The following is a 25,954-nucleotide window of genomic DNA, read 5'->3' as shown; positions in this document are numbered from 1 at the left end:
TGTTACTTTCACTGTGAAATAAAAAGTCTGCTAAATTTGATATATTAGTGCTGATACATTAGAGAATTTACATGGCAGTGTATGTGAATGTTTTTGTGTTCTGTTTATAGAGGTGCCACTGCTGTATTTGTGCTGTAGGTGTGACGTATTTGTCACCGTTTCTGTGACGTGTTTTCTGTACTGGAATGGTACTGAGTTTTTTTTATTTATTTGTTTTTGGCTAAATGTTTCTTTTGTAAATTTGAAAACCTGGCCTTTGGTGGAAGCCAAGATTTTCCTATAAGACCAAATCAGGTAGTTAGTGAAAGGACAGCGCTTTGTATTGCTGATTTAAGACGAAACTCTGAACATAACCTGGCCCGGAGCAGGTTAAGTTTGTAGTATGAGTTACCATGGTGATGTAGCCAGGTTAAAAGAGAGCCACCTTCGTGACATTGAAAACCCAGGCTTTAGGCTCAACACACCTCGCTAACCCGTTAATCTTGCTTTGCAGTACACCCCTCTGGTGAGTATGTGAAAGTGTGTTATATGTATATATAAAATAGAACAATGACAAGATCATTCCCCTCAGGGCTGCCAGTGGATGTCTGAATCTAAAGACACAGTTTAATGCATCAGCACTCTGTCCAAATAAACTATGAATATAAGACTTGAGCACCTGAGAATATTAAACACACTACTGGCTATGTGTTGCTTAACGATACTAGTGTTTCTACATATTTCATTGACACACTACCTCAACACACATAATCTGATTTTTTCATAGCAGTATTACAGTGAAAACTCTTATTGCAGGATGTATCTCAGAGTACCTGGTTTACTGCTTTATTTGTATTTGAATTGAATGTGATGTTGATGTGAGGCCTTTAGAACTCAGGTTAACTGAGCAGTCAGCATCATAAAGGAGTTCTAGAACTGATGTCCCGCATAAATTAGAGCCGTTTGGATTCTGTTCATTTTATTTTGAGCAGTTGAGTAGACAACCACACTCTAATCAACAAGCAAGTGATCTAAAGAACTGGACTGTAAATCACCACTGTGATACAGGTAAGTCACTTTTTTCTTTCTCTTTGATGTAGCAACATTTCTGAGCTCCAGTTATCCTTTAATTTACAACCAGAAGTGAATAGATGTGAGAAATGTACAATATTAAGATCTGTTTAGTCATTTAAAGGAGCTGCCTACTGTTTCCTCTACATTTGACAGCAGTCAAAGCTCAGAAAGAGAATCTATATATTCATGTGAAGTGAACCAAAGTGCAGCTTACATTGAACAACTTGATACTGAACATTAAGTCCCAACACCTGGTGGGAATGTACTCAGTGTTGATAAGAGCTCAGACAGACAGGTGAACACTGAGGTGTGTAACATGAGTTAGATACATAGCCTATGTAAAGGCCAAAAACAGGGATTTTACATGTTCTTCAAAGGATGGAAGCCAATGGATGGTAGAAAACATAGAAAATATACACAAGCTGTAGTTGAGGAATTAATACACTTATGGTCCTTTTTAAAGTGAATGAAAGTAACTTTCTTAGCAATTTCTTCTCAGTTTTCTGAGAGAAAAAATTGCAGACAGTAAATTGAGTTTGCCCCCATCCTCTGCCTGTGACAGGGAAGCAGCTCTCTCTCTCACACACTTTAAAAACTGAAGTTATCACACCAATTATTAAAAAATTAAAAATAAGAGATCAGACCGACTAAAGACCAGTTAGCATCCATCCAATAATATCCAAGGTGATAAAAAATTGGTGGCAAAGCTTAGTTTCATAGACAGCTTGAATTATGGTCATCATTCTCTGAATCCAATGCAGTTTGGTTTTAGAGCACATCACTCAACAGAATCAGCAAATTGCTATTTTGCAAATGAAATGCATGTTAGATAAAGGGGGTGTGATTGTAGTCATAGTTATAGATAAAGCATTTGACACAGTTAGTCATTAGGTGCTATTATCTAAATCATCAACTCATAATGTATCCAAAAAAAAACTATTGACTGGGTGGCATCATATTTGAACAATAGACAACACTGTACATGAGTTAAAGGAATAGCATCACCATTTTGAGTTTTCTGTTGGTGTCCCTCACGGTTCTGTTTTAAGACCTCTTTAATTTAGTATTTACATTCATGATCTTCCGTCTATATGTTCAGAAGTTAATATCTAAATGTACGCAGATGACACAGTCATTTATGGACATGCTAATTCAAAACAGCAGGCTGTGTCCATACTTACAGTAGCTATGGAGAAGATAGCTGATTGGTTGACCTCTTTAAGCATGACATTGAATTTATCCAGGATGGTTAGAATATGTTGTTTGAAGAAGCAATACCCCTCCTCCTGAAATGACAGTGAAAGGACAGAGGGTGCAGGATGTTCAACATGTTAAATATTTAGTGTGACTGTTTATAGCAATCTAACCTTCAAAAAGCAAGTGATTAAAATCTCAAATACAATGACACAAAATCTTGCTCTTGTTATTTACAATCTTGCACCACAATCTTTTAAATAGCTTGTAACAACTTGTAGTCCTGGATCAAAGTTAACAAGAGCTCCACTAGAGGGGACTGTTGAATGTCAAAGTTTGGTCATAACTTTTTTCTAGTTAAGGCAGTCGGTATGTGGAATTCTTTACCACTGAGTATCCGAGGGTGCAGTACTTTTAAACATTTTAAATCTAGTTTGAAAACATGGCAGAAAGATACTCAGACCTGCAGTCACTGAGCTCAGATACACTGATTATTTTGGCCAGCATTAGTACGACGTGTCTGAACATGTCTTGTCATGATCAATTGTTTGTTCTTAAAGATGTTGCGATTACTGATGGTAAACTTCCTAGTTGGGGAATAGTATTGTTATCCTGTATTTTTAAAAAAAATGTTTTTTAAGTTCTTTCTTCCCTGATTTTAGTACTGTGTCTGTTTTTCAAAATGTAATGTTTTAATTCACCACAACTGACTAAGTTGTACTTTATGGTTTTAACCATTTTTTAAACATGTTTCTTAAAGTTCAAATTTGGATCCAGTGTCACACCAAGATATTTAAAATCAGTAACTCAATTTTTTCACCTTTGATGAAAATATCAGCATTAGGAGGTTGTGCCATAGTTTTAGAGAAAAACATACCCTTTGTCTTGTTTACATTTAGACTCAGACATGATTGATCAAGCCAATGTGTGATCCTTTCCAACGCAATTGTTAGCTTAGCAGCAGCTAACACGTACAAAAACTAGCTGTTTTTGTACGTGTGTACATAACGGTGTCATCTGCATACATTTGTAACTCTGCATCTGTTGAGGGAGATCATTAATATATAGGCTAAATAATAGGGGACCTAACACTGACCCTTGTGGATCACCCATTGCGCACTTCATGTTACTGGACAGTGTGTCACCAACTTCAACACATTGTCTCCTATTAGATAAATATGAAGACATCCATGCCAGTGCTCTAGATGAGAAGTTAAATTTAGAGAGTTTTCGATATTAAAACATCATGATTGACTGTGTCGAATGCTTTACGCAGATCTAAAAATACAGCACCAACTACTCCTCCTTTGTCAAGTCTCGATTTAATTTGCTCTATTAAGTCAAGGTAACAGTTTTGGTGGAATGATTTGCTCTAAAGCCAAACTCCATACAATGTAGACCAAAATTGCTTGTATTAAGAAATGTTGTCAGTTGTTTATTGACAACTTTCTCAGCAACCTTTGAGAGTACTGGCAGTACACTTATTGGTCTCTAGTTGGGTCAATGATGTGACATGCATTTTGTGTCTGAGCACACTTCTTTGGTTTTAAATAATTTTAAATGATTCATAATAAGCATCATTTTATTCTATAAAACCTATTTAATTTGAACATATTTCCAGTTTATCATATAAATTATATATATTTTATGTTTTTCCATCTCAAACCCTCAAAATGTCAGGTAGCGAAACTGTCCACAAGTTAACACAATATGAAATGTATTAAATTAAATAAAATATGAATTAATATAACATTAATATGGAGGCATAATTTTATATCGAAAACCTGTCAAATAAACAAAGTTTAATAGTTGAATTGTTCTTAAATTGTTTGGAATATGAAAAACAACTTGTAAATCTGCATATCTGAAATGTCTAGGGCTGTAGTCAACCAAAGAAAATCTTAGTCGACTGAAGTTGCACATAATCTTTGACTAATCGATTAGTCGCGGGGGAAAAAAAAAAGCACGTTATTATATCTAGATTAACTAAATCAGCCACAGTGCACTGTGTACACTCTATCTGGTAGCCTTATTAGCCTAAATGAATTATAAATACATATAAAAAGCTAGTATTTGTGGTATATTAAATCATTTTAACCTAATCATTTTGTACTGAAATGATAACAACAGACTCAGAGCCGACCAGCATGGCGTCACGTGCACCTGCACATATTCATATGATTTCCGAAAATAGAACTATATCAACTGGTGATCCCAGCACAGGAATTATTGAGGATTATACAAAATCATTTTAAGATAATCGTTTTTGTCTTATTTTATTTTCATAAACTGGACCCTCCACTATTGTTACAGCCCGCATTGTGTGATTTCCGAACATAGAGCTGCACGGGTGTGATCTGATCTCAAAAAGACAAAATAGCCTATTAACTCGAAGCTTTTACTCTTAAGTACAAGAAGACAAGTCCATTTTTTAAAAGAACATTTATTAAACAAACCAACTGAAGGTGAGAACAATTTAGGCAACATAAAAATTCTGTAACAGAACGGGCTCAGCTGTTTGGATTTTTAATTATCAATAAGCTCAAAACTTGTGTAAAGGCATTGTTTAGCGGAATACCATAATAACAGTACCACAGGTTATTAAACATTTTTTAAAAATCTCCAAAACTAAATAAAATGCCTAATTCAAACAAGGCATAGCAGGTTTGAGAAAAGAAAGAGCACAATAGCGTGTTAGGTTCCACAACGAAATAAAGTGCCCAAATCCAAAACCAATCATCAAAACGTAATAAATGTGCACAATTACAAAAGGGCATTAGCTTCCAAAATTAAATAATATGAAAAACAAGGAATTACAAAACTAAATTAAGGTGCACCAGTGGCAAGGGGCTGCATGGCAGTCTAAATCCCCAGTAAAAATAAATAAATACATACATAAATTACGAAGAAAACTTAAGCCAACATGGTGTTGTAGACCTGATACAAAACATAAAATAGAATATATAGAAACAAATGCCGAGAGGCTACTTAACATATCAATAGCTTTTTGCGCGTAGGCTACTCGCTCACAGAGAGTCAGTGTCCACAGACTAGATTCATTCACAGTTTCTTGAGTTGTGTGCTAGAAACACCAGCAAGTTCACATTCTTTGGAAGGAGGCAGCTTCTCGATTTATTGACAATAAATCCTGCCTTGGAAAAAATGCGCTTAGAAGGCGTAGAGGTCGCAGGGGTACAAAGTGTTCGTTTTGCCACTCGGGCCAGACACAGGTTTTTTTTTCCACCACCCCAATGGTCCAGAGTCAATTTTGGTTTTGTCCTGAAGATAGTCTTTCATCTCTTCTTCTGCTTCTCCGACGTGATTCTGTGGAAAGCAGGTCGTCCTCATCTCCGCACAGCAACATAGCTATGTCCTTCTCCTTGTCAGTTTTCTGGGTTTTTTTCGCATGTTCCTCCTCCTCAGCTGAGGTTTCATCGGTGCCTCTGGTTGCGCTGCGTGCAGTCTTTCTGCCAGCTGTGCAACTACTGTATAGGCCGCATCTCGTTTTCCATCGTTAAGAAAAGATAGCTGCTTGAAACGGGGGTCTATTACTGCAGCTGTAATATATACACTGCTGGTCATCATCAGTCGGTCTTTAAAGTCCCACCTACTGTCAATTTCTTCGACCAGCTTGGTTTAAATTTTTTTAGCAACGGGGCTGTCATCCTCCACAATGGCCAGGTGGCGTTTTTTCAAGTTTGCCAGCATTGGTATTGTTGCAGAGAGGGAAGTGTTGTCCTCTTCAGACAGCAGCTCAGTCAGAGTTATCATGGGTTTCAGCACAATTTTAATGTCCTCTGCCACATTCCACTGTGCTGTACCAAGATCCAGTGTACTGCTCTTGCTCCTCTTAGTGAAGTTTGGGTCCGAAAGCACCGCGGTAACGGGCCAGCATTGCTCAAGCAGTTGCTCCAACATTGAATATGTTGAATTCCAACGTGTAGAGACATCTTGTATCAGTTTGTGTTGAGGGACATTTTGCTGCTCCTGCTTCTGTTTTAGCCCAGTTTTTGCTTTGTGTCCCTTTTTGAAATGTCCCACCAGATGTCGCGCAGCAGCCACGGTGCGACAAATCAGCTCCTGTTTGAGTGCAGCGTTAATACAGAGCTGCAAGGTGTATCCAGCACACCTGATGCTCTGCACATCTGGCCATTCATCTGACTCCTTTAGTGTCTCCATGCAAAGAGCCATATTAGTCATATATATTATTGTCACTCACAACACAGGCTCTCTTTGCTCCTGGAATTCCAAAGGAATCAGCAATTTCACTTAGCCGCGTGGCAATGTTTATGCCCGTGTGCCTCTTCCGTCTGTTTTGTCTCGAGAACAAGACTCTTGAGTTTCCACTCTTCATTAATGAAATGGGCAGTTAGTCATGTACGACTCCATTCGAACAGATGTCCACATATATGTGGTCAAGCTCAGTGCCTCGCTGTGTTGCACCAACTCCAGAACTTTACTTTTCAGTTCATCGTATTTTGTGATCAGTGTGTGCATGATTGTCTCACGTGCTGGCACTGTATATCCAGGTTCCAAAATTTTTATCAAGTTCTTAAAGCCTTTACCCTCCACAACGCTAACGGGTCTCATATCCTGAGCAATAAACTTGACAATTTCCCTCGTGATATCATTTTTCCGTTTGTTTGAGAGAGGAGGCCTCACATCCAGCTTGGTCTGGGTGTAACTGCTGCCACTGGTAGACGCTTGAGCCGTTGAAGCTGCTGCAGGATGCGCCTGCAGTTATAAAACAATTATTAGACCAAATATTTTGAAATATGCCAGCGCTGATATGTTCATACTCAAAGCTCACGGAGCATACTAACGCGGACAAGTTAGCCTATGGTTTTTAGATGATACGCCATGTTGGATGTTGAGCTGTGATATGTAAACTTCTGTTTGCAAAGTTTACACTCGACTTTTTTTTGGTCATCTGTTTTAACAAAATGCATCCACACCGACGACTTCTTTGACATGGTTTAGCTGACTCCAATTAGACGTTCAGTAAAACTCAGTCAACGTTCAGTACGTTAAGTAAACGTAAATGCTCAGTTAGCAGTCTCCATCAGGTGGGCGAGTTCAACGTTGTGTAAACAAAGGGGGACTTTTGAAAACACACTCATTTTCACAGGTAACTTGTTAGTCTGTCCCTCCCGCCGCAGGAAATAATGGATTAATCCTGGAAAGCTACTGATGTAGCACTGGCTATTAGTCGACCAATGAGAATTTAGTCGGACGAGCGCATATCGACCAAATAATCGACTAGTCGACCAGGAGCATTCATACAACTTTTATTTTTAATTGAAGAGAGAGATGAGTAAACAGGATATTGCAACATCTAAAGGACCCCAACTGACCTTGACTGATGAGTGAAAGGTATGTAAATCTCTCTCATATATTGATAAAAAAATAGCTATTTTCTCTTCATAGTTAGACTTGTACTGTTTACATGTCAGGTGGTACAACCAATATAAAACTAAGAAAAAGTTATTTTAATCTAAAACTCTTTATTATATTGTAAAAATGAATGAATGAATGATAAATAGGTGTCCAAGTAGATGCCTGAATAATTGGGAAATAGTAGAAAATGTCAGGTGGCACAACCAGAAGGAACGTCCTTTCTTGATTAAATAAACATATTAAACTGAGATATACAAATGTATATCATTAAAGATATTAATTAAATGTACATTAATAGTTACCACACACTATATATACACACTATATAATATTTTTTATTAAAGATATTAAATATACTTATTAAATGTACATTAATATTACACTATATATATATATGATTTTTTATTATTACATTATTATTACATTTTTAAAATATCCCTTTCAATGATTTTAGATGCCACTATCAAGCAAAGAAAAAGCGGCACACCACAGGTAGTGCATTAAAATGATCCGGCTGCAAGAGAAAGATATCTTGCAAAAAGGAAAGAAAGGTAATACATGTAGAGTGCCCATGGTAAAGGGAGCTTTGGGTGTACACCAGATCCTGTCAACTGAACCAGGGATCACTCTGCATCGAGAGCTGTCCTGTTTCTGCAGCAGGCCTGACATCTGCCAGTGCTACACAACTACCAGGATAAGCTTTCAAACGAGCAGTGCCAAGGCAAATGTAAATGTCCAACAGGATCTTACTGGAAAATTTGTGTTAGTAAGGTGTGAGGAACAGCCATTTGTGGGGCAGGTGCTTCAGGTGGTTGATGAGGAGCTAGAGGTCAGTTGCATGCAGCAGTTGGGCTCAAAGAATGCTTTCACTTGGCCCCATCCTGCAGATGTTACCTTTTATTACCACACTGATGTTATTAAGATAATATCCGAACCAGAGCCACTTAATTCAAGGCACACACGCCTTAATAATGCAGACCGGGACAACTTTACTAGGCCCACCAAAAATTAATCAATGCTATTCAGTGGAGCCTGTTCAGTTTTATCCGTGTCATTTTTGTCATGTAATGTTTCCCAAACAATGTTCTTTCTCATCAGTTTAGTACAGTTTACTTAAATTATTGAAAACCAGTTTTTATCTGTAGCAGTTTCTACTGAATATGAAATGTAATTTTTGTCATGTAAATTATAACAAGTTTATATATTTACCAATTTATACTTGAACAGACCGAAGATAACTGGGATTTTTTATTCTGTGAAATAAAAATGCATTTATTCATTATTTGTTGTTGTTACATTATTATTATGAATCTTGTCAGGCGGCACAACCGCATTGTCAGGTGGTGCAGCCAGGTAAAATACTAATTTATACCAAGACATGGGAGATTGATGTGAACAAATGTTTGGAAATTGTGATGTAAACAATCATTCTATACAACATTATATTTTTTAAATTTGTAAAGTATTTATTCACATTTTAAATCTAAAGTTGGATGTTGGAAAACCAGAAAACCCACCCCTTACAATAAAGAATCCATAAGTTACTTTTAATACCCAGCTCAACTACAAAATAGTAATGTTTTAGGCAGAGTAGACACTCTCAGGTATACTTGCTAAAAAAATTACTTTAAAAAAAAAAAAGAAGAAGTGTGTCAGGTTGCGCCACCTGACATTTTTTGACTGGTGAAACTGCAAATATAGTCTAAAACTGAACTAAATCCCTGTAAATGTTGTGCAACCATTAAGACTTGTTTAAACACACTCTTCCAACATCAAATAAATGTATTCTGTACATTTTTAAAGCTTTATAAAAAAAAACATTTTGAAAAGGCTTATTTGTCATTAACCCAGTTACTGACTTCAAGGTGGTCTCCAGATTTAAAAAATAGGCATGACAATGGCACATTTCCTGTCATCAGGAAAGAAGCTGTGTTTAAAAGACAAGTTAATTAAATGAGCAATAGAGGGAGTTAAAATATCTTTGTGTGATTTGAAAAACATGGTGTCAAATTGGAAAGCATCTCTACTTTTGGAGCTTTTTAAGGAGCTGATGATTTTGTTTACTTGTAAGTCATTAGTCTCTACCAGCTCGAAAACCTGGCCTTTAGCATCCATAGGAACAATATCCAGTTTCCTTTTTGTAATTTTTTTCCTAACTCATTTACAGACTCAAGAAAAAAATTATTAAAGACAGACGCAACAGTAAGATGATCTTCAATTAACTTTCCCTGTACTTTGAGTTTAAAATCTCCTAAAAATTTTGGGTCCCTCCTTGTTAGATTATCGATGTTTCCTCTGTCCTGCGGCACGGACAAGCCCAGGTACCAGAGCGAATCACCGATCCAGTAGACCGGTCATCTGCCACCCCATTTTGGAGAATAGCAGGTCTCCTCTTCATGCTGATCCTGCTCTCTGGAGATGTTCAGCTAAATCCTGGACGAGTGACCCCAGGAGTGCTGCAGAACTTCGATGCTGATTTGTGCCCGAGTTTGTTTTGAGCTGGTAGAGACTAATGACTTACTAAGTAGAGATCCTTTCCAATTTGACACCATGTTTGTCAAATCACATGAATATATTTTAACTCCCCCTATTGCTCATTTAATTAATTTGTCTTTTAAACACAGCTCCTTTCCTGATGACTGGAAATGTGCCATTGTCATGCCTATTTTTTAAATCTGGAGACCGCCTTGAAGCCAGTAACTACAGACCAATAAGTATACTGCCAGTACTCTCAGAGGTTGCTGAGAAAGTTGTCATTAAACAACTGACAACTCTTTATTTTGGTCTACATTGTATGCAATTTGGCTTTAGAGCAAATCATTCCACCTAAACTGCTACCTTGCACTTAATAGAGCAAATTAAATCAAGACTTGTCAAAGGAGGAGTAGTTGGTGCTGTATTTTTAGATCTGCATAAAGCATTCGACACAGTCAATCATGATCTTTTAATAACGAAACTAAATTTAACTTCTCATCTAGAGCACTGGCATGGATGTCTTCATATTTATCCAATAGGATACAATGTGTTAAAGTTGGTGACATACTGTCCAGTAACATGAAGTGCACAATGGGTGTTCCTCAAGGGTCAATGTTAGGTCCCCTATTATTTAGCCTATATATTAATGATCTCCCTCAACAGTGTCATGATGTAGAACTGCAGATGTGTGCAGATGACACCGTTGTGTACACACATGCAAAAACAGCTGAGTTAGCTGCTGCTAAGCTAACAATTGCATTGGAAAGGATCACACATTGGCTTGATCAATCATGTCTGAGTCTAAATGTAAACAAGACAAAGGGTATGTTTTTCTTTAAAACTATGGTACAACCTCCTAACGCTGATATTTTCATCAAAGGTGAAAAAATTGACATAGTTACTGATTTTAAATATCTTGGTGTGACACTGGATCCAAATTTGAACTTTAAGAAACATGTTAAAAAAGCGGTTAAAACCATGAAGTTCAAGTCTTTGGATGCGGCCAAGATATTTATGCATGCTATGATTCTTCCCCATATGTCTTATTGCATCACATATTGGGGGCAGGCTGGAGAAACAGCCATAAAACCTCTTGAGTCCTTATACAAACAAACTATAAAAACTGACAAAAAGCCAATGCATTTCCATCACTGTAGGGTACTGGAGAAATACAATTTACTGAGCTTTGAAAATTTTAGATTATTCTTTAATTTGTGCCTAGTTTATAAAATTTTAAATGGTTCGGCCCCTCCTCCACTATGTGCTTTGTGTACACTCGCTCAGTAAGTTCTGTTAGATCCTCCAGAATATCCTCTATACAAGATTGTACCATAACATTTCGTCGCACTGCATATGGGCAGTCAGCTTTCTCTGTGAAAGCCACAACTCAGGGCAATGCCCTACCTGAAGAACTGTAGTTCTATCAATACATTCCAGGCCAAATTAAAAAATCAACTAAAGACGAATCAGCTGTGTGACCACTGAGTCTAGTTTACATTAACTTTTAGTTGACATTGTGGGTGTACGTGATGTGCTGTTGTGTTTAGCTTTGTATTTTGTATAGTGTGTTTTGTGTGTTTTTTAAAAAAAATGTTGTTTGTTTTTTTTCTGCTTTGTACTGTTTGTTGTTGTGCTGTTATATGTTTTGATTGTGGGGGACTATGGATTCAAATTAGCTTCGAGCTAACTCCGGTGCAGTGCATCTTTAATGTTTAAAACTGCACACTGTCCCAATCAATAAATCAAATCAATAAATAGTATAAATACTGGCTGCAAATGTTTATATGGTTGCTATGGGTTACATATTTATATATTGGATGACATCATTTCATTCTGAGAGTCAGAGAGAGAGAAACATCACAGAAAGAATTGACTTCAGAAACCATCTCCAGAGCCCCGATGGACCAAACACTGACCTCAGTTCAACTCTTTGACTGATTCAACATGAAAAAGGTGGGAGTATTTAAACCCTTTTTCAAGCCTCCTGTCTTTCCTTCGATGCCTCCTCTGTTGGTTTAGTTCTCAGCTGTTGACTGGAAAGCCAGAAAAGACTGACTAGTGCAGTGACAATATGCCATGAACATACATAAAAATGTGTCTATATGATCTAAAAATAATAATATGATGAGGGTAATATGATCTAAAAATGAAGAGAATCTCAAAATGAAACCTTAAATTTGTTTCATCTTTGCTGTTGCATTTCAGAGCTTCTATGGTTTCCTTTTGGAGCAGCAGCAGCAGCAGTAAAGCTTGTAACAGCAGAAGCTGTACAGTAGAAGTAATAGTAGCAAATGATGTTTATAATGTAGTTTAAGGAGTAGCAGTTGTAATAATTTTAAATTTCCTTTTATGATGTTTTGTTTCACCTGAGCACTGTCTTGCTTTTAGCTGTTTCCGCTTTTATCCTTTTGATTGGTTAGTAATTTAATTATGTCTTATTGCATCTCAGCCTTACTGTAAAATGTTCCCTGATAAGCCGTTATACAGCACAGTAAAACAAAAAGTATCTTAAAGTAAATGAGAAGTAGAAAATTTGATTGGAGACAAACTTATTAGTGTACATTTCTTTTCTTTTAGAGAAACCAGGAAAGAGGACCAAGACATCTTACTCTTCCTCATCTTCAATCCTCTCCTCCTCCTCCTCTTCCTCTGACAGGAGCAAGAAGACAATGAAAAAAACACATGCAGAGATCTTTTGGGAGGAAAAGTAAGTTTAAAATAATTATATGGAGTCTAGACTGTTGAAAAATCATAAATTATAAACACAATCATTGTGCATCAATAGGTAACAAAAGTACCTGGACGTGTTCTCCCGGGCAAAGAATATTCAAATTCCCGAAATGATGAGGTGATGCAGCCTAGGAGAGTGCAAGTCTCTTACTGACTGACACATATCGCTGGTTTGGGTTTCTAGCCTGTAACTCTACTCTCATCAAGCTGGTTTTCACCAACAGCAGGCCACTGCTTGCAGTGACAAAGGTCTGATAAAGCCACTGTACTCTACCTGCCCAGCACCAAACAGCAGACCGACACACTTAGAGACTAGCTGGTGAACAGAGTGGAGCACTTAGCAGCTAATTTTCTCTCAGAAGTTGGTGGAGACCAAAACAGAGCTTAAAGGAGAGGCTATATAGGCCTCTAGGTGGTGGTCAGAAACGTGACTTCAAATGAATGCTATGGTTGCTCCTTCTCTGGTTGTGTAAATAGGCAGCTGTTTGCTAACACATTCACTATAATACCCAAAAGAGTGCCTAGTGACAAATTTACACTAACCGTCGGATGTGCAGGAACCCATAATGTGATTATCAAACAGCAATACAGTGCTGGAGAGCAGATACCTAACTATTGTACCAATGACTAAAAAAATTTCTTTTCTATTTTTCCTCATTCCAGTAACGACACCCTGATCAGGTCATTTACTGGTAGAAGATGATCCTGAAACATTCAGGAAGCTGATGAGTGCGCCAGAGGCACTAAAAAGACGCACGGCTGACAAAATTGCATTGCATTACCTCAATATTATTGCTGAGGTATGTACAATGTATTGGAAATATGGAATAATTATACTGTTGCTGTCAAATTGCTTGCTCTCATGGATTGTTTAGTGACCAATTTAAAACCAACTACATATGAAACATTAGAAAATAATAACAACCAACATTAAATAACTGAATTATGTTACTAAAGAAATTAATAAACCAATCCAATGACAAATAGATAGATTTCCGGTTTACAAACATTCAAGGATGTTCGTGGCAGGGGGGCAGAAAATACGTAGCCACGATATCATGATAGATATATAGTATATGGACATTTTCAGATTCAGAAATCTGGCTCTGGCTAGCTAAGATGATATACTCCAGTGAGAAATGGCAGCTAGATCAATGGCAGTGATAACGTTAACACAGACTACACAAAGTTAGTTCATTTTTCACTACCTGTGAAGCTGAATGTGTCCCAAACCATCAACCAGCATCACGGGTTAAAAGCACAGAAGCTCCCCTCACACAAGTAACATTAGCATGATAACAATAAAGTAACATTAGCATGAAATAGTAACATTAGCGTGAAAACTATAAAGTAATGTTAACATGAAAACAAAGTAACTTTATCATAATATTCCTGCTGTTAGACTGCTGCACATCATAGACGTTCATAATATTGGTAGTGTTAGCACTCGAATGTGTTATGAATATGTTTCCTCATAACGTACTAGACATTGGACTGTGGCGATACAAGCAATACAGGATTTAATTATTGATCAGCCACACAGGATCACAACAAGAGACCATGCACACCTGTTAATTATAAACAAAACAACACAATGCATTTTCCACCCAAAGCTATCAGTTTACACAGAAACACACTGAAACTACATGTCAAAGTGATCACCACGGTATTGATCAGAGTCTGACAAACATTGTCACTTATCATGTGTGCCTAAAACACACAGTTATAGAGTGAGCTGTTTTACCTTAAAACAAGTGTACAAGACTACACAATCCAAAGAGCAGCTCTAATCAGGCCCAATAAGAGAAGTGTTCACCACTTACACACACGCATTGCAGCAGTAAGTCTCAACTCCACCAGCAATAGTATCCTACAGATTTTCAACAATTTGACACCAGAAAACTGTTAAAGCAAAAGTTTAAGGAATATTATACAACACGTAGTTCTGACCAAGCAATCTTACTGGTCAACTAGACATTTAGAACGTGCTCAAATCAGCATGACAGCACACCTAGCTGTCGTCACTAAAAATATTACTCCACCATTCCTTAGAACTACAGACCGTGACATTGCACTAACAACAACAGTCACTTCTGGGCAGACGACTGGTGGTTGATTTGAGTTGCGGGGATATGTGAACTTGGCAAACTTGTTTTTTTTTTCATTTTCAGCCATGAATGTAATGTTTGAAGATACGGTGGTCCGACCTATCTGACGTTTCTGCTGGCTTTATTCTGTGTACCGTGTTGCTTTGCTAGCATCTTTGGTTTGTTTTGTTTTGTGGGGGGGGTCTGCGGTGAAAACCCAGAGTTTTGAGTTGTCTTTCTTTTATGTTTGTGAAACTGGATTGAACTCAACTGATTAGGGGTTGTGGGGAAACAAAACAGACCCTTTACCGAGTGGATTGAACTCTAAGACTGTGGGGCGAGTTGCACATGCACACCCTCACACACACTGAAAAACCCGAACCCTTCTCCCCTCTTTATCGTTACCCGGCACCCCCATACACAGCAAAACTTAGCAATTTTCCCTTAAGTTGAGAGTATATCTCAGCTTCCACTCCAGCATCCTCCATCAGCTGTGCCGGTGAGTCGGTGACACGGCGCTACTAGCTAAAAAATGTCTGTGAAGTTTGCGGACATAGTAGCTAAATCTGTCCATTTCAGCGGTTATCTTTGTTACAATGAGATTGAGAAAGCAGTTTTGTATTTGTATGTGTATTTATTCAGTTTGGGAAATGCCGCGATCCCCAGAAAGCATTAGCTCAAGTTGGCTGGCTGACTCAACAGGGACTAGAAATCGTCTCGGTTGCTAGGTTGTTACTAAGGGTTGGCCTACTTGCTGGAGTAGTAAACTAGATTTCATTACATAGGAGTCTATTGACGTGAGTGTTTGTTTTACAGGTATTAGTCATACCCCATGTATTTCCATGGAAACAGAAGCAAGAAGTTTTTTTTTTATTTTTAGAGCGAACTGCCTTACAATATGAATACATTTTGTTTATATCTTTTATTTTGTGGGTAAATGTTGTATGCAGGGTCTTGAGGGCTTTAATGAACAACATAAATGAGTAAGGCAGGGTTCATAATTTTTGGACAACCATGGAGCTCTATGGCTGCAATCCTCCTTTTAAAATGTGCTTTGCTCTCTTCTTGCTCTATTGAAGGTCATTTGAGAGGTGAGTGAAGATAGTAAACCTGGCTCTTAAATGGACCAGAACTTCCCATCAGGAGTCAGAGTAATGGAGGACACAGAGCTGATTTAGAGTCAGATAGGTATCTTCGCCGAGCTCGGGGAATTTCTCTCCCTGACTTTACGCTCTCAGGTAGTTCTGCCTACTAGACTGACCACCACTTACAACAAGCCCCACCAATCAGATGTTATGTTTAGGTTTATTTTTAAAAATGTTAAGGTTAGGATGACAGTCATGGTTGGGCTCAGGGTCTGCTAGTTATATAAAGTGAAAGGGTTGTATTTATCAAATGCACAGTGTAACACAGGGTCATTCTGAACAGTAAGCATTATGTCAAGCAACAACTACATAGTAGGCATAAAAAATTTAAAAAAGAAATCAAATTATTAATAAAATCACAAATAAGGGTATTGTTCTATTATATAGTATTGTTCTATTGTGACAACAGATTTTCTTTCTTAGTATACAGAAATATATAAAGTACCACAAAGCTTATAATGTGAGGTACAGATCAATGCTGAACACTAGAAAGATTGAACACTAAAAACATTCACAGATCTAAAAGTGTAGGTTCACATCAGAAAGTATTAATGCATGTACCAAATACATGACTTACGCACTCTTATCTATGTGCACCACATACAAAATATAGTCTACAAAGCTGACATGTTAACACTTGTTATTCTAGTTCTAGTTCTATTCTATTACTCAATATACAGCTCAGTTTAAAAACCAACTGTGACAAGAAATTGTCACAACCAAGCAGCCAGACAATTAAAACTGGATCAATTCCAAATGAATGAGTGAGTCCAGACAGCTCACTGTAACTTCAACAAGAAAACTACCCACAACACATTATATGATCTCTGCTGCATTCTTGTTAAGGAGATAAATTCACACAACAGCCACAGAGAGACGATAATAAAAATACCGTACTATTTTTCTTTATAAACCAAAAGGCTTCTCCTTTCTTCTTCTCCATTTCAGTGCATCTCAGCTCCGTCAGGAAAATATGACGGTGCACAGCTGCGTGTCTCCTATAAAATCATCCTGAGCGTGAAAAGCACATCAGACTTTCATAAACTGAATAAGCAACATTTTATTTAGACTGCAGGCTACAGCTGTTTTTATTGCTTCTTTGTCGGCTCTGTTCATTCAGTAATTTACAGGTTTAAATTGTCTATTTGTGTCTTATTCTGTGACAGACGCTCACTGCTATAGATCTATAATCAAATGATAAAACATTGGAGCATTCATCAGGTGTTTTCCTACCAGCTATTAATATGATAGCTAAAATTATTAAGTAACAGTGCAAAGTGTTAATTAATTGTACATGAATTTTAAATGCAAACTAGAGTTTGAACTTAGTAAACTTACTTAGTCATTTCTATAGCTGACTTATCCATATTTGACATTTAGGGTGATGTGCGTCAAGACTACATGTCATCTCCTCAAAATGACACTGGAGTGAGTGAGGATGTCCCGTTTGATAAATTATATTCCTCTTGCTCATCCTTGCTGGGAGGAACTAAGACACAAGGTAGAGATGCTAGTGAGGGAAGCAAGGAGACACGTTAGTATAATGAAAAGCACCCCTTGAAGCAGGAGACTCTTTCCGCTTCAGCTCCATCGATGTGAATGAACAAACCCCCTTATCCTCTAAGTCTTGCAGATGTTGAGAGAAAGGTTGTTGTCCCAGGACCATGTTGCCAAGACAGTTTAAGATTTCTAACAGTTTAAGCAGAGGAGTTGCCTTAAAGGTAAAAGTGAGGGCAAAAATGTGCAAGGCTTCAGCCTGCTCACCCAATAACCAGCCAAGCCCAACAGGCAGGCAGTAATGAAATTCATAGGGCAGCTCCACTGCACTGTGACTGATAGGCCCTTCACTTGAGGCCTTACTGGTCACTCCTCTTAGACCCCCTCCCCTCAGCTACATTATCCCCACCAGCACCCCAGGGACCTGGGCCAGGAATGCTGATCCAGTGTAAATGATGCTGTGAGGAGGGCAAAGACATGAAAGAGAAAATAGCAGTTGATCAGTGAAGCAACAGCAGCAGGTAGAGGGTGAAAGTTACTGACTCACAATGGTGGATGATGTGGTTAAGTCAACAGTTGAACATAATGCATATTCATACTGACTTTACTCCACTGATTTTACACATCAGTGTGTGTTTCCAGGGGTTGAGGAGGACTACTGCATATGTGAAAACAGTAGTATGAAGCATTTTGTGGCTCCAGAGAGCTGTGAAAAACCTGATGAATTACCTCAATTTATACAGCTGAACTGTTTTCCCAATTATGTTGCGTTGAGAAAGTAATCTCTGCCTGAATTATGTTCACACGGAAAATAGTACAGTACAGTAGAAGAGCTTTCAAAATAATTAGCAGTGTTAATTAATTTACCAGCGCCTCTGAAATGTAAAAAAAACCCCTCTATTTATAGTCTGTGACAGCTGACCAAGGCTATGCCATGTATTTAAGTTCTAACCAAAAGAGACAAGACTTCAAACTCAGATAGTAAAGAAATTAATTTTACATTTTAACAAAAATGTTTCAAGAACTAATGTACCTGCATGGGCTATTCCAACTGTTGAGATTGGCAGTCATTTGACATTGGTGCACTGTCACTATGTGGTCCTATGTGGTCAAATGCGTCCCAGACGACCTCGGCAAGCGGTTTGAGTGATCAGACCACAATGCTTCTTGTTGATCATTTACACTTGTATTTAGCACTGTCCACTTGTGATCTGATCGCCCAAGATGCATTTTTAAAACCAAGTATAAACGGGGTTTTGATGCATCGACATAAACGTCATTTAGCCTGACATGGGATTTTGAAATATTTCCCACTAATCTCCCAGATTTATGGAGGTATATCAAATCCATGGAGAGCTATGGCAGATTCATTGCCCTGTAGCTGGAAATATTAATGACTGTCAATTTGTGTTTCAGAGTCAGCAAAGGTGCATGTGTGATCTGAGGCTTTCTCCAAGATTACTCTTGTTCCTTCCATTTAGCCAAATAAAGGAGAATAAAAGGCAGAGATGGAAAGTAAGCACAAGTGCTGTTCTTTAAAATTACATTTATCTGACAACTGGTTACTGGTAATTACAGATTCAGCCTTAACTCATGACAAAGGCTCATAAAATAAAATAAAAAAGAAAGAAACACAAGAGACACGGGTTGTAAAGAAACCCCAACATTAGACAGACTTATTTGGAAGAGAAAATGAACAGTAACATTTTGGACTTTGACCTATTGTAGTTGTGTTCATACATTTTCAACCATATCGCCTAGAAATTATACTTATATGCTACTAGTTTGTGGCAGCAAATACATTTTGGTAGAAAAGTAATGTCACCTGATTTATGCTTCTTTTTTTCAAAAATCAGCAATAAAAATAAGATTAACATTATCAATAAACAAATTTACCAAGTTACAAAATGTTGATATTGAAAGTATCTGCTAAAGCACAGATACAGATGCTGGGAATGTCCCAGCACGTGGCCAGAATTCAGACACAAAATAATTCCTTAGAATTTTTGTATCTCCAAAATGTCAATTTTTTTTGTTTTGTTTTTTTAAATTCCCCAAAACTGATTGAAGTTTTTTTCTTCTCAACAGGTTTTAAAACCTTGTATTTCCAACTATGAGAATTTACTTTCCATATTGTGTATGTGCACAAAATCACACACCCAAATAGTGTCCATATGAAATAAACCATAGCAAACATAGATAAAGGCAGACACATGAATCTCAGGGACATTGTAGCTCTAATTCTACCACACCACTTTATAATTCTTGAATCTTGACAAGCATCTTACCCTCCTGATAGCACTCTGACCACGGCCATGGTCTCATCTGTCCTCCCCTGGGACACACTAACCAACAGCTCTGAAAATGGAACTGGAACGTGGCCTGCAACACCCCCACATCAACATGACCTGAGGCAGCCGGGGGTTTGTGACAGGTCAGCACTCCAATCCAGCCTTTTCCTTTCAGCTCCTTGTGCTCGGAGGGATGACTCACTGGAGTATTTACTTGACATGAAAGATCTTGGACAAAGTGTTTACTGCTGGGCTCAGACAGACATGAGCAGAGGTGGCACTTTGCCAGTTTGCGGCAGTGTCTCCTTGCAGAACTGCATCGTTTTGACTCTGCAGCAGAGATATGCTCCTGCTGAGACCCATGCCATGTTTTGCCACAGGCTAAGTTTGTAAGTTTGCAACTACCCAGCCAGGGATCCTGGGAGTAAAAGTAACCCAGAAAGCCCTGAGGTAGTCGACATTCTGCAACTCTCTCAGTTCAGTGCTTTCATAGCACCTCGAGGGGAAACAACTCTGCAATCTATTCCACATGAAGTTATGTAGCAGTTTCTTATTTCTCAGGTCTTCTCGTTAAAACATTCTCACTATATTTGTCGACTGAAATCAAATGGGTGAGTCTCTCTGGTGAAGTGCGTGAGTGTAGTGTTTTGTTCATGCCTGTTGAGAGTTTTGTTTTAGTCAGGTTAGTTTATTTTGTATCTCAGACACTTGATATTAATTATGGAGTTCCTCAAGGAAGCAATTTGGGCACCATTTTGTTTTCTTCATACACTCTGCCTTTGAGTAATAAGTCATCATAATGTCAAATACCAATCTGTTTTGCCAGATGACAACAGTTCTTTCTTAGTGCCTGTGTACTGACATCAATATTTGGATGAGTAAAAAATTTTTTTAAATAAATGAGCAATAAATAGAAAATTCTATACTCAATGTTTTACTGTCTTGCCAGACAGATTAAGACACAAGATAGAGATCTGAGACTGATTTTAGCAATGCCATAGATATATGGACATATCTGTTTTCACTGGAGTAATATTGTCAAAAACTTACTTACAAAGTTACTGAAATGCAACCCAGCAACCCAGTCTCAAATCAAAATGTGTAATAGCAACATTGGTCCACAGTGTAAAATGTACTAGTTTCACAGTTCTAAAATTGTGAGATGCCTATGTTTTTTTGGCCTATTCTTAACTATTGGCCTGCGTCCATGTCACGTGACTGTCAAGTTTCTGTCTGCTCAACCAAACAAAATAGCCGCCATACCTTTTATCCTCTCCTTGAAAATGCAATATTTTAAGGTAGTTTCAGCATTAGAATGAGTGAATGTATTTTGTCTATTTTTATTCTCTGTGTTGTGTTTTTTGGGAGCAAACGCCAAGACACATTATTTGAATGCTTGCATTGGCTAAAACACATTCTGCACATTCTGACTGGATGGGCTATATCACGTTGACATAAAATCCCAAAATCAAGAATCATAAAGATACAAAGAAATCTCCAGGGTTGTGTAAATTGTAGCCTATGCATGAATGTGTTGGTCTTTTCAGCCCTAGACCTAACCCTAACCCTAACCCTAACCCTAACCCAAGCACTTCAGGGCTTCTTTCAAGCCTGTATAATGCCCTATATTGTCAGCAGTATTGTAATCTCTGAACATGACACATTTTGGTCATTATTTCCACTAAAAAAGAAAACACAAATGAACAAACAAACAAATCATCTATCCAACTAAGTGGACAGATGATTAATCATCATTTTCTCCCAACATAAAATCAATACTTGGAAATTTTAACAATTGTATTACTCCTTAGTTGTTACCTGCAAGGGTCTTCTACCATAGAAGGATTGGCAAGATATTTGAATAGCTTTTGAATAGCTGTCCACTGTAGTGACCACTATGCATGAAAGGGTTAACACTGTTATTTGTATATTTTAAGAGGTGGATATTGTTATAATTTTTCACACAAACATAGTAATCCTGGAATTGTCAGTGATTATGATTTGTCTCCTCTTTGTCAGTTTTTTCATCGAGTTCAGTCAAGTTTGCATCCGTACTGTGTGTCACACATTTCCATTACTTCTAGATCTCTGCTCACTTGCTGAACAGTTTCCATGAACTTTCAATCGCAGCCCATAGTGTTTTTCTAAACTCAAATATGAGTATATATTTTATTTTATAAAACTCTTTTTCTTACCAAATCATTATTTCTGTTTTTTTTTTCTCCATTCGGCTTTGCTACAGTCTTTCCATATTCCCATCCATGTTCATCTTTTCATCTTTGCTGCTGTTTGCACCACCCAGGGTGATTTGAGTCTTTCCCTTGACTTTTCCTCTAAATTTTGCTTCATGTTCAGTCCAAACGCTCTTTCAGATCTTTCATTGCCTTGATTTTTTTATTTTTTTACATGTACCTAATATTTCCCACAGGAAATCTGCTGCTTTCTATTTTCATGCCCCTAATTTGAACTCCATACTGTCCGTCATAATCTTAGAACAGAAAAAATCTTTTAATCTTGCTTTCTGGCCGACTCTCTGATATTTAGTATGTAGGATTTAAAAAAGATTCTAACAACAATTATTTTATTGTTATATTTTTTATCATTATCAAACATTTGATTCATCGTTATTCTAGTTCGCTACTTAACGTTTTTATGTTTTTAAACACCTGCTTGGTGAAGCACTGAGGGCTGTCTCTCTGCATGAAAGGGGCAAATACAAATAAAATGATTATTATTATTAATCTTGTATTTTTCATTTGAAGCTGTTTCAGAAATGATTTCAGCATGTGCCTGCACATAAATTAAGGAACCTGTCAAACAAATTCCCAACATTTGAAATTTGGCGTAGACCTTAAGGCTTCCATTCAAGAGTTTGCTCCATTCCCACTGTTGACAGAAAAATCAATACACATGCCACTGGCAAATAGCTCGGCCAGGGCAAATTGAGAAGTGACATCTCCGAGATAAGAGGCTTTGAGAGGGTGAAGCCCGACTGATTTCTCCAGAGAGAATGGGCAGTAGGCGAGAAGAAAGGGACAAAGACAGAGAGGCAGAAGTAGAGAGAGGGAGAATAGGATGGTCAGGAAAAAGAGACACGTATCATGAAGCTGCTGTGGAGCCTGGCTCCGCCTATGCATCCTCTTCACCGCTTGACAGGCAGATGAAGGCCTGTCGAGGTAATTTGACGACTTTACCTTTGTGAGAGACCTTCTACACAGTTTAAAGGTGTATGGGCCAATGAAGATGGTCCTTTGTGGTGGACACTCAAACATCGTCATAGTCATTCAGGGATCTTGACAAGCCAGCTTTCACTCACTGAAAAGAAAAGTACTTCAACAACATGGAGGAAAATCACGGACCACACTCAGAGTTGCAAGGATTTTCTTTGTTTTACAGCATTCTCTTTCTACTGTTGTCCCTGGTGCCACATGATATCTATGCTACATCAGCCTTTTTTCATCTTAGAAATACAGCTAGAGTCCGAGGATTCATGTCCAAACAGGATCTTTGCCTTAGGTCGGACGAGTATGGTCATGGTGGCAGAGGAAGCACAGGCAAATACAAATAAAAGTACTCATTAATGCAGAAAATCACCCTGTGACTGATACATATCTTTAATAAAGTACATTATTAATAGTGATGCATCATTGTGTGAGAGGGAGCGAATAGCAATGGCTGAAGATCGTGATGGATGTGGTGTGGAGCACGACTCTGATGAGGATGGCTGGTTCTGATGAAACTGAAGGTAAATGGGGTGGAGGAGGGTCGAATCAACCTGACACTGAAATGACAGCTGACTCCAGCAGAGAGGAACAGTTTTAAAGTAGACAACAACAAGATTATTGGTTCACAGAGGTTGTGGCGGAATCTGATTGGTTGAACTGAAAGTGTGAGCGCCTTCAGTCAGCTGATTGTAAGAAAAGGAAAAAGAAAAGAGAGACAGGAAGAGAGAAAATGTAAAAAGAGAAAGCATGAAGACAGCCTTCCTTGTCAAATTGATCCTGATTTCGCTAAGCTCCATGTGTCCAAACAAGTATTTTTACTTGTCTGCAAATCATTTAAAGGACGAGTTCACAATTTTTCAAGTCTGTCTGAAAAGTCAGGTGTCCATATGAACAGCGAAAGAGGTTTTCCTCTCTGTAATCATTCTTCATGTTCATACTGGCTATTAAAAGATCCTCTTCAAATGTGCTTTCATTGTAAGTGATGGGTGCAAAAATCCACTGTGTGTCCACACAGTCATTTAGTGCAAAAATGCATTTAAAAGTTGATGTGAAGCTTATATGAGGCTTCATCAGTCTGAGTTAGTCATATCAAGTGGATATCTGACACATTTACAGTCTTTTTAGCATCAAATTCCCTCTTTGTGTTTCCTCGGACAGTATTTCCCTGTTGAGCTGTGGTGGAAGTATAGTAACAAAAAGAGGAACTTTGGCACTAAGAAGACTGTAACATTGAAAGGTATCTGCTTGATTTGACTCATTTGGATGATAAACTTTTAAATACATTTTTGCACAGAAGGAGGACTGTGGATTTTGTCCCCCATCACTTCCATTGTAAGGTCATTATGAAGGGATCTTCTAATGGTCAGTATGAACGGGAGGAATGATTACAGCAAGAAAAACATGTTTATATGTTCATTTGGACTCCTGACTGTTGTTTTAAGACAGACTTCAAAAATTGTAAACCCGTCCTTTAAGATATACAGTGTCTATATTTGAGTAAATTTTAGAGCTGCTTTGACCATCTCCTTAGCTGTTTGCTGTGGTTGAAGGAGTTTATGTCACTTTTAGTCAACACTGAAGCTGCATTAATCAGCTACAAATAAACAACTTTAACAAGAATATACATACAAACTGAGAATGAATGTTGATATTGAGAAGACATGTTGAACAGGTTTCCTCTTCACAGTGTTTGTGTCAGGACAACATCATGAAGGAGATCAAGAAGATATTGATTGAAGAATATGCACTGCTCCATCAGGCAAGGGTCACAAAATCATTGCAGTGTTTTCTGATGTTCAGATGATTGTGACCACGGCAAATAACTGTTTATCACAGAAATCTCTACACACAAACACACACCACCGTCTGTATATCTGGCTGTAAGAGTTGCTGTAGCTTGAAGGAAGCCTTCACAGCGGATTAGGTTTTGTGCCACCATCAGAGCTGTGTGACCCACAGTGTCAGACACTGAAGACCCTGCCTGCTGTTCTTATCAGGACGCAAACCCTGCCCTCCCTCCATTCTCCCTCCTGTGAGTCAGACAAGCAGAAATAGAAACAGAACCCTGATTCCCATAATAATCCAGCAGGCAGTGGACAACTGTCAGACCATCACAAGGTCCACAGAATCTATAGACTTGTTTTTCAATGAGGAGGTAAATGTTACATCCCACAAACAACCTCATTTATTCTGTATTTCCTTACTTGAGTTGTCAACACTTTTTTTCTCGACATTATATCTGCAGCATTTGTCCATGGTCTCTATTACCTATTATAGATTGTTTTAACTTAAACTCTACAATGTAGTTGTATCAGTAATATTGTATTTTGTATACAATATAGTATTGGTTTTGGAGCTGAAATATTAAATTAAATCATCAGTAAATGTGAAGGCACAAGTGAAAGTGAACACTGTGGTAGTCCTTTTTTTATAGGTATTCCTATAAAAAAAACACATCTCATATAGACGTCATAAGTAACAGCATTCTTCCAGAAGATATTCCTTCATTTGGTGTTTTGTGATGTTGGTGGAGAGCGCTGTCTAACATGTTGCTCCAAAATCTCCCATAGGTGTTCAGCTGAGGTTGAGATCTGGTGACTTTGAAAGTCTGCAACTTTCTGACCCAAACAGCTGCAGTGTGTGGCATGTGGAATATGCAATATGGAATTTCTACAGTTGAGAAAATGTAGTGCCAAAGGAAAGGGCTGTCTGACAGTAAGGTAAAGCAGTGAAAATATTCTAAATGTAGTTCATACTTAAAACTGTTTTTTTTAGGTGGCTAAAATACATTTTGCTGATGGCCTCGTCCATAGCAGTACATTGTAGTACATTAGCTTCTGTGCTTGTACTCCTGCCTGCTT

At 37.9% G+C, this 25,954-nt stretch overlaps 2 long non-coding RNA genes across 3 annotated transcripts; one reads left to right on the top strand and one right to left on the bottom strand.

Annotated features, from left to right (window-relative positions):
- Positions 1-983: 983 nt before the first annotated feature.
- On the bottom strand, positions 984-13,482 carry LOC121886228. The gene is made up of 3 exons (XR_006092698.1): positions 12,918-13,482; positions 12,036-12,768; positions 984-2,339 (listed from the first exon to the last, which is right to left on the bottom strand). It is a non-coding gene; the product is annotated as an uncharacterized LOC121886228 (long non-coding RNA).
- Positions 12,744-21,570, top strand: LOC121886229. Of its 2 annotated transcripts, none has more exons than XR_006092700.1 (4): positions 12,744-12,826; positions 13,513-13,649; positions 18,995-19,093; positions 19,878-21,570. It is a non-coding gene; the product is annotated as an uncharacterized LOC121886229 (long non-coding RNA). The 2 variants fall into 2 exon arrangements; XR_006092699.1 differs by having other exon boundaries at positions 19,667-21,570.
- Positions 21,571-25,954: the final 4,384 nt, after the last annotated feature.

The sequence above is a fragment of the Thunnus maccoyii genome, chromosome 19 (genome assembly GCF_910596095.1).
Source record: "Thunnus maccoyii chromosome 19, fThuMac1.1, whole genome shotgun sequence".
Lineage (NCBI taxonomy): Eukaryota > Metazoa > Chordata > Actinopteri > Scombriformes > Scombridae > Thunnus > Thunnus maccoyii.
The sequence above is the reverse complement of the archived record's forward strand: the minus strand, read 5'-3'. Positions and strand labels throughout refer to the sequence as shown.